Here is a 13480-nt window from a genome sequence, read left to right as displayed (position 1 = left end):
TCTCTTCTTTTAAGAGACTTTTATGCCATTTGTGAAACAGCGTGCTAAGCCCAGTCACGCTCTTAGTCTTCCCCTGACACATAGGAGCACCGTACGTGCTCTGAGGCAATTTGATGGCAAGAGACGCCTCTCTCGTGTCCTGGAGATCAGCCTTGAGGGTAGCGCCGATCCACAGGTGATAAACTGGAGTCGTTTAGATTTATGCCGGTCGGTCGGTGTTAAAATGCTGGGCAGAGACCTCCCTGTACCATGACAGACCCTATAGCTGGATCGGCCAGAACAGGATGCTTGTCCTGAAACTCTTTGTTAGCGCGTAATAAAGGCACAAGGCAGGGCATCGAAGGGATATAATCTAGATACAGTTTGGCGACAAAGATGGCAAAGTTCAGCCAGGTTATTTTGGAAAAGGACGCAGGCCAGAAGAGCACTACGGTCTGGTCGGAAGGGGAGAAATTGCCAGCAGGGGGGCGGAGGAGATGAGTAAGAATAAAAAAGTGTTGGCAGGGTGCTTATCTCCACTCCGGGTTTTACAGCCGCCTCTCCTTACCTAGAGTTCCCTGCCTTTGGGAAATAAGTCCATTCCATGCCTTTTCCTTCCCCGCCCTACTAATCTCCCTCCTCTTCCCTACTTTCAGCGTCGAGAGGGGCAGTTGGTGGCGAAACTCCAGCCCGGGTTTTGCGAGCTGCCTGCCCCCCTGGTAGAAATTGGAAAATTCAATAATTAAAGCAAAATGGAGAGACGGAGTGGGGGGGAAAAAAAATCCCGGATCAGGGCAACTTAGATGGCGCATGCGCGCTGTGAGCCTCCATCCCAAACACATACATTTCCCTGTACTTGGAAAGTCACCCAAAGCAGCTCAAGTGCAGGTAAGACCTTTCGCTCTCCCCGTCCTGGCCCCCCTGCGGCCAGTCCCAGGCCTTTCCTTCCCAGGGGGCGCCCCCCGGCGCTCGCTCGTGCACTTTTCCAGGGCTTGTCCCGGTGGCTACTACTCTTTTTCCTCAGTGCGCGCTGAGGCAGGGCAAGAGAGGGCGAGGAGAAGCGGCGCCTTGAGCGCAGGGGCATTGGAGGGGGAGAGGAGAGAGAGGGTGATGCAGCCGGACGGCAGTCCCCGGGAAGGTGTCTGGGGCTGAAGTGGGGAGAGAGGAGGGGGCGGGCGCAGGGGGGCTCGCACCGGCAGCTAGAGGCAGTTGCTGGCGCGGGAGGGGGTGCGCGTGACTTCGCGCTGCGCAGGTCCGAGCCTTTCGGGAACGGGGTGGGGGGCTTCCTCTGGCTGAGGGTCTGCACAGAGCGGCGAGGGCTTTGCGCTCTGGCGAAGTCGCCCTCCTGCCGCCTCCGATTCCTGGAGAGGGGGGGAAGCGTTGCCGTTGCCGCGAGCACGCTCCTTCGCATCCCCCCTTCCTTTCTTGGGGCACGTTGGGAGAAAGGATGCAGGTGGCTTCTCTTCTTCCTCGTCCGGGAGCCGGAGTTGAGGGGTGGGAGCGAGATGTTTGCCACTTCCAGGACTTGGTCAGCTAGAGGTGGGTGGGCAATACGCGCGTTTTGCGAAGCGCCGTTTCCCTCTTTTCGTTCACTCCCCGTGTCCTGCCTCTGGAGAGATCCTTTCCCGTTGATGCTGGTGTGGGAGAGGGTACACGCAACTTCGATCGCTCAGTGACAATTTTCCCGGGGAGTTTGCAGATGGTTCGGGGATGGGGAGGGGGTCGAGAGGGAAGGGTCTCCCGCTTTTTCTTGACTCGGAGGTGCCCGAGTTTGAAAGTAGTTTTGAACTTGTTCTCGTCTGCTACAGTATTGCCGAGAGAAAGTTGGCAGTGTTGGGCGAGGGGGCGAATGGCTATGGCTACAAGGATTGTTGTCGGAGCTGCTTCGGGTTCTTTTTCCTCTGTGCCTGACCGGCGGCCGGCCTTCGAAGTTTTGCCAAAGTAGCTGCTGCTGCTGCTGCTGCTGCTGTTGCTGCTGCTGCTGCTACTACTTTGGAGAGAAGACCCGGGGCATACTTCGACTTTGGAGAGATGCGCGCGGGGTCCAGAGCGCGAGATCGCCTCGGGACAGTGCCAGCAGCCGCCGGGGCGAAGCTCACCGTTTGCCTCGATGTGCAGTTTCTTTGGGCGAAGGGGCCTCTGTTTTAACTTCCTCCACCTTCAGTTGAGTGTGCTTGGGAAGATTCGGGGTGCCCCCTTTGCAGCTAGTTATTTTTACCTAATTATATTTGTAAGAGAGCAACTGATCTGTGCTCCCATCCCGGCCTTCTGCCCCACCTCCCTTTTTCTTTTTTTATCTCCTCCTGCGATGTGGAGAACTTGGGGCTGCTAAGAGCGCAAGATATAAGGGACTTTTGCTGTAGAGGGGGTGGAAGAGAGGGTATGAGGCAGGCTGGTGTATAGTTTGTGTTGGGTCAGGGGCGGGTGCTTGGCTCCGCATAGGGGTGGAGTTGGGAAGGGGGGGCTCTTGGATGAGTGGGATTTTAATGAAGGATCCTCTCCTTGTTTGGCTGCTCCAGGGACAAGGGAACAGGTGTTGAGTTGTCAGTCAAAGTTCGAGCCTTCTGCAAGGAAGCTGACAGCTGGGGTGGGGACAGTGGTTTTTAATAATAATAACAACAATAATAATAATAGGAAAGGAGAAATTTCTGGAGAATGACAAAAGTAAAAGAAGGAAGAAAAAAACACTAGACATAGGGTACATTCATAGGCAGGAGATTGGATGTGAGAATGCCACATCAAATTTTTCCCAGATCTGTCCCTTTAAAGGCACAGTTAGAAGGCTTTCCTCAAGCTGGAATGCCCATCAGAAGAGTTGGACCACAGTTCTCATCAAACTCATCCCTCAACCAGCAGGGCTATGAGGCATGCTAGAACCAGAATGGTGGGAAATGAAAGGTGACTGTGACCCAGTGAGACTGGAGGGCGTCGGGTTCATTCAGTTGGAGAAGTCTGATTCCTGGAAAGAAAAAAAGCATCTTTTCTCTGAGATTAACAACAGCCTTTTTTCTTACTGTATGATTTTTTTTCCCTCTTGAAGGGAAACATTTAACTTCACTCTTTCTGCCTGAATTTTGTTGCATATAAAAACATCAAATTTCAAAACTGGGTTGGAAGGAGAGAGGAACAGGTTGATGTGGCCTGCATAAAATTGTGCATTGATTTATAAAACCCTCTGTTTGGGGTTTGGCTAGAAAGAAGTTTATGTGCTCTCACAATACAAAATGCTAGTGTTTGTGTCTATATACCAAATATACAATATCTCTCTGCACGCTTGAAGCTTTCACCAAGTCCAGGGTGCCGGGGGATCTATGAGACCTTTGGGCTGGCAGTGTAATATAGTTCAGCGGCAAGGACAAGAAGATGTAGCTGGGTCAAGGGTCCATGTGGAGTTGGGCGTGTGCAAGAGCAGGTGCTGCTTAGATTCTTTATGCAGTTTGATGTCTGAGAAAACTTCTGAAAGAAGTTGCTTTGTAAAGGTTTGATGTAAATAGCTGTGGTTTAGATCTATCTGGCGTCTGTGGGAGAGGAGTGAAACTTTCTATGAACTTGATTAATAAATTCCATGTGTTCCTTCCCCTCAACATACTTCTTTTCCATCACCACCCACCCCCAAGTTCCTTCCTTCAAGCCATATGGAACTGCATTCGGGGTCACCTTAATCTTTCCTTTTGGAGTACAGTATGTGGTCTTTGTCCCGCCTAGTTCTCTCCTCTCTTAGTTCCATTTGTTTTTAGCTTCACTCTATATGTGCACACACAAAATAACCATTTGTATTCTACTGCCACCTTGTATCCATCTCAGATGTCTAGGAAGGCTTGATATGCGTATGTAGGGGAAGAATATTGGTGAACTTTAGTAATCAAGTTTCCAGATCTCCTGTCGTCTGTTTAATTTATTAGGCCACTTATTTATTCTGTTGATAATAATCTGTTGCAGGTTTCTATGGAGATGTTAAACTGATCTCTTCAAGAAATCAAACTCCATATGTGTTAAAGTGTTTAAAGAAGCAGCGTGTGTCTTTTTGAGGTGTCTTGTTTGCTTGTTTGTCAAGCTCTGTATTTTTTGTTGTTCAACTTGAAGTTTCCATATGAATATGTTAAGAAAGGATTGAAGCCGCAGAAGACCTGGAGTGACAGAAAGTTGAGGGTTTTTAATTCGGATCTTGGGCTTTGTATGTGTTAACTGGACTCTGATCTTGAAAGATTCTGTCTAACAGAAAATAATGTAAAATTGTAGGGGCCTTCTCCTTAATATACTTGATTTTTGAGGTACAGAGTCAATAACTGAAGCAAATAAAAACTGTTACACTGCAACTGTAAGGTTGCATTGCATTTTCTCCTTCACACTAAAATAAATCTAGCATCAAATATATTTTTCAATAATTCTAATACATTTTCAGATAGAATCCAACAGGCTAACTTGTAAGGCATTATCTCTGAGGTTAATCAAAGGGGAGGAAATTAAGAGGCATCTTACTTTGAGGCAATATTTGTGGATATAAGTCTTCAATGTCAAAAATTATCCAGTAAACTTTTTCTCCCCCTTTCTCAATATTTAAAGCTCATTTCATGATTTAACTAGGCAATCTTGGGAAGTGTTTGTTCCAGATCCAATTTAAAGCTGATGAAAACTTGTTTTGGGGCTTCCCAGCTATAGTGATGTATCTAGTTGGGGCCAAGCTGGTGTCATTGTTCCTTGACAGGCAGGGCAAAGTGATAGGTTTAAAAATATGACTCTGTTTCTTTTCCAGCCTAGACAGAGCTTCACTGCATTATCAATCTCTGCTTTCTTCCATCTTTTTCCTTGCAACAGTTTTGTGCCTATTTTTCAATATTCTTCTCCCCCCCGCCATTTTTAGCAACATACCCACACCTATACCCTCATATATTCAGATTGTTCTAGCCAAAACAGCCCTAAACAGACTTAAAAATAAGGCAAAATAAACCTGACTTGTCTGATGAAATCCGCATCCTTGATTGCTTTTAATCTTATTAATTCTCTTGTGTGTTATGCTCCCCCCCCTTCTCTGTATTGCTGCTTCCTTACAGTTTGAGCGCTATTTCTCCTCTTTTCTCCCCTTCTTATTTTAATTAATCTTTTTGGGTGGCTGCTTGTTCCATCCTTTTCTTCTTCTTTTTTCTTTTAAAAATTTGAATTGCAAACTGGACAGACAAGTGCAAAAACAAACAAAAAAATACAGCATGGCATCAGAAAAGAAACACTGTGGCTTTAAACCCAGGAGTTTGCATATTCCCCTTGTATCTTTCCCCTTTGCTAATTATTGTGTTGTTTTCAGAGCAAATATGTCATATCCATGGCGACAGGGCAGGTTTATTGTCTTTCAGAAGCAATAGCTCACATAAGTAATTAATGCCTTTTTTTTTCCTCTGGCTTAGGTTAAACAGATCATTCAAGGAGAGTCATCTCTCTCCCCCCTTCTCTCTCCCCCCTTCTCTCTCTTTTTAGCTCAGTGACATAAGAACATGAGTTAGAACAAGAAAATACTTTAACCAAGAAGTCAGCGACAGATTTCGCCCCCCCACCGCCCTTCCACATGAACACACACACATTTCTTTTAAAAGCTGGTCGCGTCAGTTTTCATATAGTTGACATTGTCATTCCTTATAGAAAGTAAGTCTTGGTTTAAGGAAGAAGAATTTTAAAGATCGAGATGAATACTAAGCTACTTATTGCTCTTGCAAAAGGAAGAGTGATTGGTGGGTATGCTTCTAGAAATACAACCATTAATGGGGTGATCTGCCTTTTCCTCATCTCTCAGAAATACTTCAGAATGTATTAAAATGATTTGGGCTAGAGAAATAACCAGGCCACTTCAAACATGGGACAGATATCTAAGTTTTTCCAAACCTACTTGAAAAATATGACTGTCATATAGCTGATTTTTAAAAAATGATTCTCCTCAGCAAATTTTAAAACTTCCCTGGGCAAATTGAAAAGTAAAGTTTAATTTTTGGTGTGTAAGTAGTGTTTTAACTTTCTAAAAGTTCTCATGTTCTATTTTAAATCACCCTTTCTGAGCAGTGGTCAGTTGCTTGTGTGCCTCTGATAATCTTTTTATGTTCTTTCTCAATTTTGCTTTTTTTTATTAAGATATTATCTACCGAGGTAGAAAACTGGTTATTTCCTGAGGTTTGCTAAGATGCCTTCCTTCCCTGTTTTTTTTTTTTTTTGGTCTCCAATAACAATATTTCAGGAGCACTTATAACCAACATCTATATAAATACTTAAGAGGGGAAGATGATTTGCTGGCTGGCAGAAACAAGATCCATTTAGCTGTATACTAAATTTCAGTAAAAATCTTGGAAATTGGCTTATCAGTAGTATAACTATGCCCTAATCTTTCTATTTGAACTCTGTTTATTTGTTTAGGTTTGCTATACTTAAAAAAAAGAATCTTACTCTTTACTCTTATGAAAAAGAATCTTCTAAAATATGACAATTCAGTTCATACCTTTTCATTTACTTAGGGGAGGCAAATATTATTGTGAATAACACAGAATTGTAAGCTTTGTTCCTAAATGTAGTGTCCTTTCATCATCACTTACTTAAAGATCTTAAAAAGTTGAGGTGATAGCGAGAAAACTAAAGCATGAGTATGTGGGTATACATCTGGTTATTGAATTTCTTAAAAGGCAAGCTAGGTGGGCTTCTAGTAATTGACTCTCGTATTCCTGATGTCTGTATCAAAATGCAAGCAGAAGGAATGTCCAGGGATGAAAGGTAACAGCAGGCAGGAAGCAGATTGCCTGCCACTTGAAATATTAAGATTCAGCTCAGGGAATACTTAGGGTCTCTCTGTCATTCTACGTTGATTGCATTATCTATCTCTTTACCCTGACCCCACCACCTCCTATTTGAAGGCAGAAAGCCTTTTTCAAAAGTGTCTCTGGGAAGAGATCCCAAAGATTTTGAGTGCCATGGAAAGTCAGGGACCTTCTTCTTTGGAGCAAGCTGACTAAAAGGCTTCTGTTTAAAATGAGGTGGATTTTTCTATTGCCTGAAATGAGCTGGTGAACCCAATGCATTTCTAAATTAGAAGAAAATGCAAGATAGTTAAAATAGCCCAAAGCTGGCGGCTACTGCTGTTTTGATCATCTGAATAAAGCTGTTTTTATTCATAAGGCGGGGAAGTTCCTGGACAGTGTTTAACCCTTGCCAGGCATGTTGATGTATACAAACAGGTACTGAAAAATAGAAGAGCAAATGAATAGTGAAGTTGGGGTGGTGGAAAAGAGAAGAAACACAAGTTAACTTGGTTCTAGCATAGTGCTACACACTGAAAAAGGGAAAGCAGGAGTGTGTCATAAATTTTGCTAAAATTAATCAACCATTTAAGAGCTCAGTGTTAACGAATATTTCCAAGCAGGCGGACTTCCTTTTTCCATCTGATTTCACACACATCCCATCTCACTTCCAAGTCTGAGAAAGGAGCAGGAAAGAAATCTTTGGAAAGGAAATAAAAAAGGCAAAATGAAGAAGACATATAGAATTTAAAACAAATTCATACAGAAATTGTAAAAACATCCTCCCTTCTCCAAAAAGTCCAAGTTTAGGTTTATAATATATAACTCCTCAAGTGTCCTTGATCCATCTTCCTTCCTTCCTTCCTTCCTTCCTTCCTTCCTTCCTTCCTTCCTTCCTTCCTTCCTTCCTTCCTTCCTTCCTTCCTCTGATTTGTCCTGTGTGCCTTTCACAGAAAAGGCACGTAGAGAGGGAGAGAGAGAGTATGCATATGATGGGGGTGGGGGGGGGAGTAGAGTGGGAGAGAAAGAGAGGGACATGTAGTCAGCTTTGGAGCTCATTATCATTCTTAATAAGTCTTAAGGAATAAAGAGAAGCATTGAGTGTAAATGCTGGGTAATCCTAACACTGCTCAAGGTGAGAGGAGTCTTGAGGACATGGGAGAACAGAGAAAGGAAAGGGGAAACTGGTTGTGGAAAGGGAGGAACAAAAGGAATCCTTTTAATCAGGCCCAAGTTGGCTAAGCTTCTTCTGTTTTCTTGGTAGATGGAAACTTGTGCCACAGGGACATCAGAGTGGCTTAGGAAAGTTCTAGCTGAATTTGGATCAAAAGAGAGCTTTTTGGCAAGCTTCATTATTTGAAATCTAGAGTGTTACCTGTTTTCAAGTGTTGCTTTTAAAGTTCAGCATTTCAGAACCAAGCTATTGCTTATTTTATTTTTTGTGTTTGTGATTGGAATTGTTTTTCATTATTGTAAGATTGTTTGCCACCCAGAGTTACTTGTTGATATAGGTAGCCATACAAATTGAATCTCCCCTTCCTCTCTCCCGTCCTTTCAAATCCATTGAAAGCAGTTCTTCAATGGGTGAATGTTTTAGCTTTGTAACAGACATTGCAGCAATGAGAAATGCTTTTTGTGCTTTGACAGTTGTTCACCTTCCCCTCACCATCTTCCAGCGTATTTGCACACTGACTTGCAATCATGTGTGCCGCAAGTTAAGGCGCTATTAGAATGGAATTGTCCTGAGTTCTAACTAGCAAAGAGTACTATGTGTGGGATAGACTTCTGTATAGCTGGAATCTCAGTTGTGAGAATACATTTGCCTCTCTGATTGGAATAATTCCCATGGGAGAATGTTGGTGTCAAAATGGAACATTTACCTAGATTCACATGAAATATTTCCAAAGAATGATAGCTTCCCACCACATCCTGCTCAGAGACTTTTCATGAAGAGATCATTATGGCATTTCCATTATGATCTAGATATTAATGCTCAATATTTCTTGAGCAGGAGAAAAGTTGAAATGAGAGCTTAGCCCCTTCCTCTGTGTTTGTTGTTATTATTTTGATTCCTGTCCTTTTTACCCACTCATCATGGTGAGTCTTTCTAATTTGGGAAGATGCTTTCTCAAATTTCTTCCAGCTAACTTCTCTATCTGCTTATTTGAATTTCTCCTTGCATCTCTTGTTCTCTAATTCCTAAATAATTTATATCCAGATGTTGCTCTGTGTGTGTGTGTGTGTACATACACACATGTGTACATTTGTACATATAAATTGAAGGAGGAGATGTAGTTTTGGACACTAGGTGGCTTAAAGTTATAAGAATGATTTTAGGTGGTAGCTGTTGAAGAGGCAGTTGCTTTTGCTGGGTGGGCATCCTTTGAAAGGAAAAAAAATCATACTTCACGGATGATGAGAGAGCTTGGTAACTTTTTCAGATCTATTATGGGAACCTGAAATTCCCTTGGCCTTGAGAGTCCTGGAACATTTCTGACTCTACATTTAAATGGGCTGGGGAGAAAAATAATAGTATGGAGTTGAAGGTTTATCCAAACGAATACCAATGATAGGTTGTCATTTTTGCAAGACCAGATGGAGCTATGGCACCTTGGGTTAGATTTTGTTGCAGTTTTTTGTCTACCTCCTGGAATTCCTAAAGGCTGGTTTCAGAATTTTGAGAATGATAGAGCGGAGTATTTAAGCTGTTAATATTTAGATATTGTGAGTTATCTAAATATCCAACATTCCCAGGGGACAGGGAAGGGGAAATATTTATGAGACATTTGAATTGAGTTTTTACCATTGAGCTTCAGTTTCCAGAGAGGAAGGGAAATTACTAAAGAAGGCACTGCTGTCTGAGTTTCCTCACAGTATGTGCATGAATTCTTTGAAGAGTATTCCAGAAAGTACTGTATAGGTTTTTGCTTCATTTTTTCCTTTATCACAGCCCCTCAAATTGCATATTTAGAAGTGAATCTGTAGAGGAGGGTCAATAAGTTTCATATCTTTTTACTTTTCAAAGGAATACAGTATGGTCTAAGTGGGCTATATTATATTAATCTCCGTAACATATCTACTCAGAGGTACAAGTAGCTTAGTAAAAGACAAAGTTGAACAGAACCAGGTTTGAGGATTGGCGTTGCTCTGGACTTCCAGAGATCATTGTTTCACAGCACTGTACTGAAATAGATTGGCAAAAATGGAGTTTAGAATCAAAGATCAGAGAGAGTTGCAAGCAAAGATGGAAGCAAACAGACAAGCCAAAATTTAGCTGGCTGTCTAGTCAAAGGATCAGGCCTGTCCCGGAAATATTTATGGCTAGCCAGGCCACAGAAAATGAACATTCTGGATTCAGTCTCTGGCCCATATTATAACATTGCTGTTTGGGTCCTGGAGCAGATTACTGGTTTAAATCCTAGATGATCTTGAAGGACCCCTTATTCGAGCTATCTGTTTTGCTTTGTGAGCACTTTTGTTTGTACCCTTATAGTCCTGTGCTCTAAATTGTGTAGTTAGATCTATGGGGCTCTGCAATATAGATAGCCCTCTCTTGCAGAAGCAGTTGTTTCCCTTCCAATTACAACTATGAATGTATTTTCACAAGCATTTAACCTTTCCCTCTTTTCTCTTCAGAGGTGACTGATGATTTCCATGTGTGTGTGTGTGTGCATGTGGGAGGGAGGGGGCAGTGTTTTAGCAACATAAAAGCACATCCATGTCTGTACTGAAATAAAAGCAAGTTAAAAAATGTCACAATCATTTGTTTTAGAAAATGCTTCAAGCCAACCAAAAAACATTCCAATTTTGAATTTCATGAGACTCCCAAGACAGGAAAGTATGGGAGACGTCAGCATAGGAGAGCTTTCAGACGAGCAGATTGCATCCTGGTTCAGTAGCTCAGATGGTACATTTCATCAAAACTGTTATGCTTCCTGGTTATGAGCTAAAGTGACAACCACATTTTAGTCTTGTGTATTGTGTGAACCCAGCCCATGTAGTTAATTTATGGTTCAGCATGTCATGTGAATTCACAATTAGTCATTTAGTAAACTGTGGTTAATTTAATTATGGGTAAGTATGCCATGCAAACAGAGTCTCTCTGTCATACTGGAAGCGTTTTGGCAACAAAAACTCCTTGGCCTTTACTGCGGAGAGAGAATATTTAATTGAAAGAGAATAAAGTGTCTGATAGGCATTCAGAGGGTGTATGTGTGTATCTCTGTGTGTCTCATTTTGTCACTTTTGCCAAAACATACATTCTTATTTCAGTAACTGTGATCTTTTGAAGAGGTTAATTTCCATGACGAACTTCGGGCCACGTGCCCAGTGGATTTACCTAATTAGATTGACACTTTTTTCTTTTAAGAAAGGAAAATTCAGCTACCCCTTTGGAGGCACTTAAGTCTTGTTAAAACTATGGGAGTAGGGGTAGCAGGTGGCATGGTCTATTGCAGTGAAAAAAAAAGAGAAAAGAAAAGAAAAGCTTTTAGAAAATACACGAGGTAGATGCCTTTTCCCTGTAGTGGTGCCAAACTGCTTGACTTGGCTAACAAGATAACCTGGTTTTCATTTCTCTCTCCCATTTACTACTATTTTATCTGTTTCTAGTCTAACAAGGATTATTTTTAAAGTGCTTTCATTAAGAATTTTTTCAAAAAAGGTTCAGTGTTTTTTTTAATTATTATTTTAGAAGTCCTATGAGGTGAAGCTGTATGACACATTTTTGCTTTGTTTGAAAATTATTTACTTCCTTAAAACATTTGAAAGGTCAGTAAGATGGAGGGGTTAATGAAATACAAAGGTATAATGTTTATAATTAAAAACAATGCTAATTGTAAAATAGCTTACAAGCCAAACTCTGTGGCACCACAAAGCCATTCAAAATGGCAAGTGTCTACAAGAGTCCAGGTAGCTCCCTGCAACTGACCTACCAGGGTTATTATGAGGACAGAAGAGAGATGGATAGGAAGAACTATGGACACGTGTAAAGATGTACTAAATAAAGAACATCCAATCACAGGGATAATAGTAAAAGTATAATACATCTTAGAAGCATAAGTCAAGTGGATTAAAGTAGCTGGTGTAGAAATACTATGAGAGTTTGACTACCTGCTGTTGGGAGATGGAATGTTGCCTTGTATGTGCTTACCCTTCCCACCTACCCTCAAAGGGCTTTTAATGACAGGCGTACTGTTTTTCAAATGGTGGTTCAGAAATGTCCAGATATGTGTGCTTTTCCTATCTGTGAACAGCTTCCATGCTTATATGTGGTGTTTTTATCCCTGACTTAGGTCTAGGGAATGCTGTGAGTGAGTCAGAAATTACCCTCACTGGTAACACCTGTTGTCCTTTGCCCAAATCCCTTGACCAGGTAAAATAAAAGATAATTTTTTGCTGTACAGTATATAGGTCTACCCCCACCCCCACGCACTTTCCTCTGTTCAAAGATGTGGGTTGGTTTTTCTCTTTCTATTTATTAAAGGTGGGGAAGCAGGAAGGACACGGAGCTGGGGGAAGGTAAGCAAATGTAAGGAAACCCGGGTGGAACTCAGGTCCCAAGGAATGATCCAAGCTGACAACAAAGTTTCTTTTAATTGGTTGATGAAAAACAAGAGAAAAATAATAGTGGAATGTTGCAAACCTTTCACTCTTGCACGTTCCATTTTTTCCTTTGTGTGCTGCATCTGTCATCTTGGCTTTTGTTCTAATTTATGTTTTTGTCTCCATGCAGCCTAAGCTAGGGAGTGCTGCCATTAACAGCCAGCTTGGGGCATAGGTGTGGCAAAAAGATATTACCTTTCTAGCTAAACCCACAATTTCTATCCATCCATCCATCCATCCATCCATCCATCCATCTTTCTACACACACACACACACGTATGTGTGTCTGCACATGTGTATATTGCCCAAAAGGCTGTCCCCTCTCCTCCAACTGCTTAAAAATAAAGCTACAAAAATTAAACTATATAACAAAATATGACAAAACAAAGTAGATATTCAAATAACAAAGATAAAAGCAGCAGAGTATAAGCAGAAATTCAAAACATTGGAAGTCCCAAGTTTTCCTGAAGAACCCATTCTTTCCCCTGCCCATTAAAAGCAGAGCAGCGACTGAGCTCAGCTGAGGGGAAGGGAAGTGACCAATGACATATGGCCTCTAACCACTTTTCTGCATTCTGTTTCAGCTGGGGTGGACATGCATTTGGTGGCCAGAGGCACACTTAACAGGTGGGGGGGTGGGGCTGAGGGGCGCAACGTGGAGGTGAGTTTGGATTTGGGGCTAGTTTTTCTAACTGTAGGTACCTATTTTACGTTTTCTATCACGGTTTCCATTCCTTTCTACCTCAAAATGGCAGAAAACAGTCGTTTTTAACAGACCGAATCATGGGTGGGAAAATGTATGGGCCTTGAGAGATGGAGAAATGCATGCACCAACACCACACTGTCAAAACTGGCACTGCATGCAAAATATAACATCCTGAGGAAACCTGTTTCCGTTTTAAAAAGAAAAGAAGTCTCTAGTCTGTAGGGATGTGAGAATAAGTTAAAAAACATGTAAACAGTGATACCCCAGGGAGCAGAGCATTGAGCAGGATTCTGGTGATGAAGAGCTTCAGATGAGAAGCTTTTTATATGGACAGTTGCTCTTACCTTTGTTAACCTGCCCCCTCTGATTTTCAAAGTAGGTAGGAAGGCATAAGATTACCCTTTATACAACCATTTTTTAAAAG

At 42.1% G+C, this 13480-nt stretch overlaps 1 protein-coding gene across 7 annotated transcripts in view; it reads left to right on the top strand.

The window, feature by feature from the left end:
• Positions 1-687: 687 nt before the first annotated feature.
• The window catches only part of CASZ1 (castor zinc finger 1), a 212973-nt gene continuing 200180 nt past the window's right edge, over positions 688-13480 (top strand). For 2 of the 7 annotated variants that reach the window (XM_088136815.1, XM_025163103.2), the window contains exon 1: positions 688-867. The gene's annotated coding sequence lies outside the window, so the exon portion shown is untranslated. Of the gene's footprint in view, positions 868-1250; positions 1519-13480 lie in introns of those variants that run through there. The other 5 variants (XM_088136818.1, XM_088136817.1, XM_088136813.1 and 2 more) reach the window with 3 other exon arrangements.

Source organism: Python bivittatus, unplaced genomic scaffold (genome assembly GCF_059951505.1).
Source record: "Python bivittatus isolate LINGU-HERP-01145 unplaced genomic scaffold, Pbiv_v1 ctg000090_np1212, whole genome shotgun sequence".
In the NCBI taxonomy this organism is placed as follows: domain Eukaryota; kingdom Metazoa; phylum Chordata; class Lepidosauria; order Squamata; family Pythonidae; genus Python; species Python bivittatus.
This window is presented reverse-complemented; position numbering and strand designations above follow the sequence as displayed.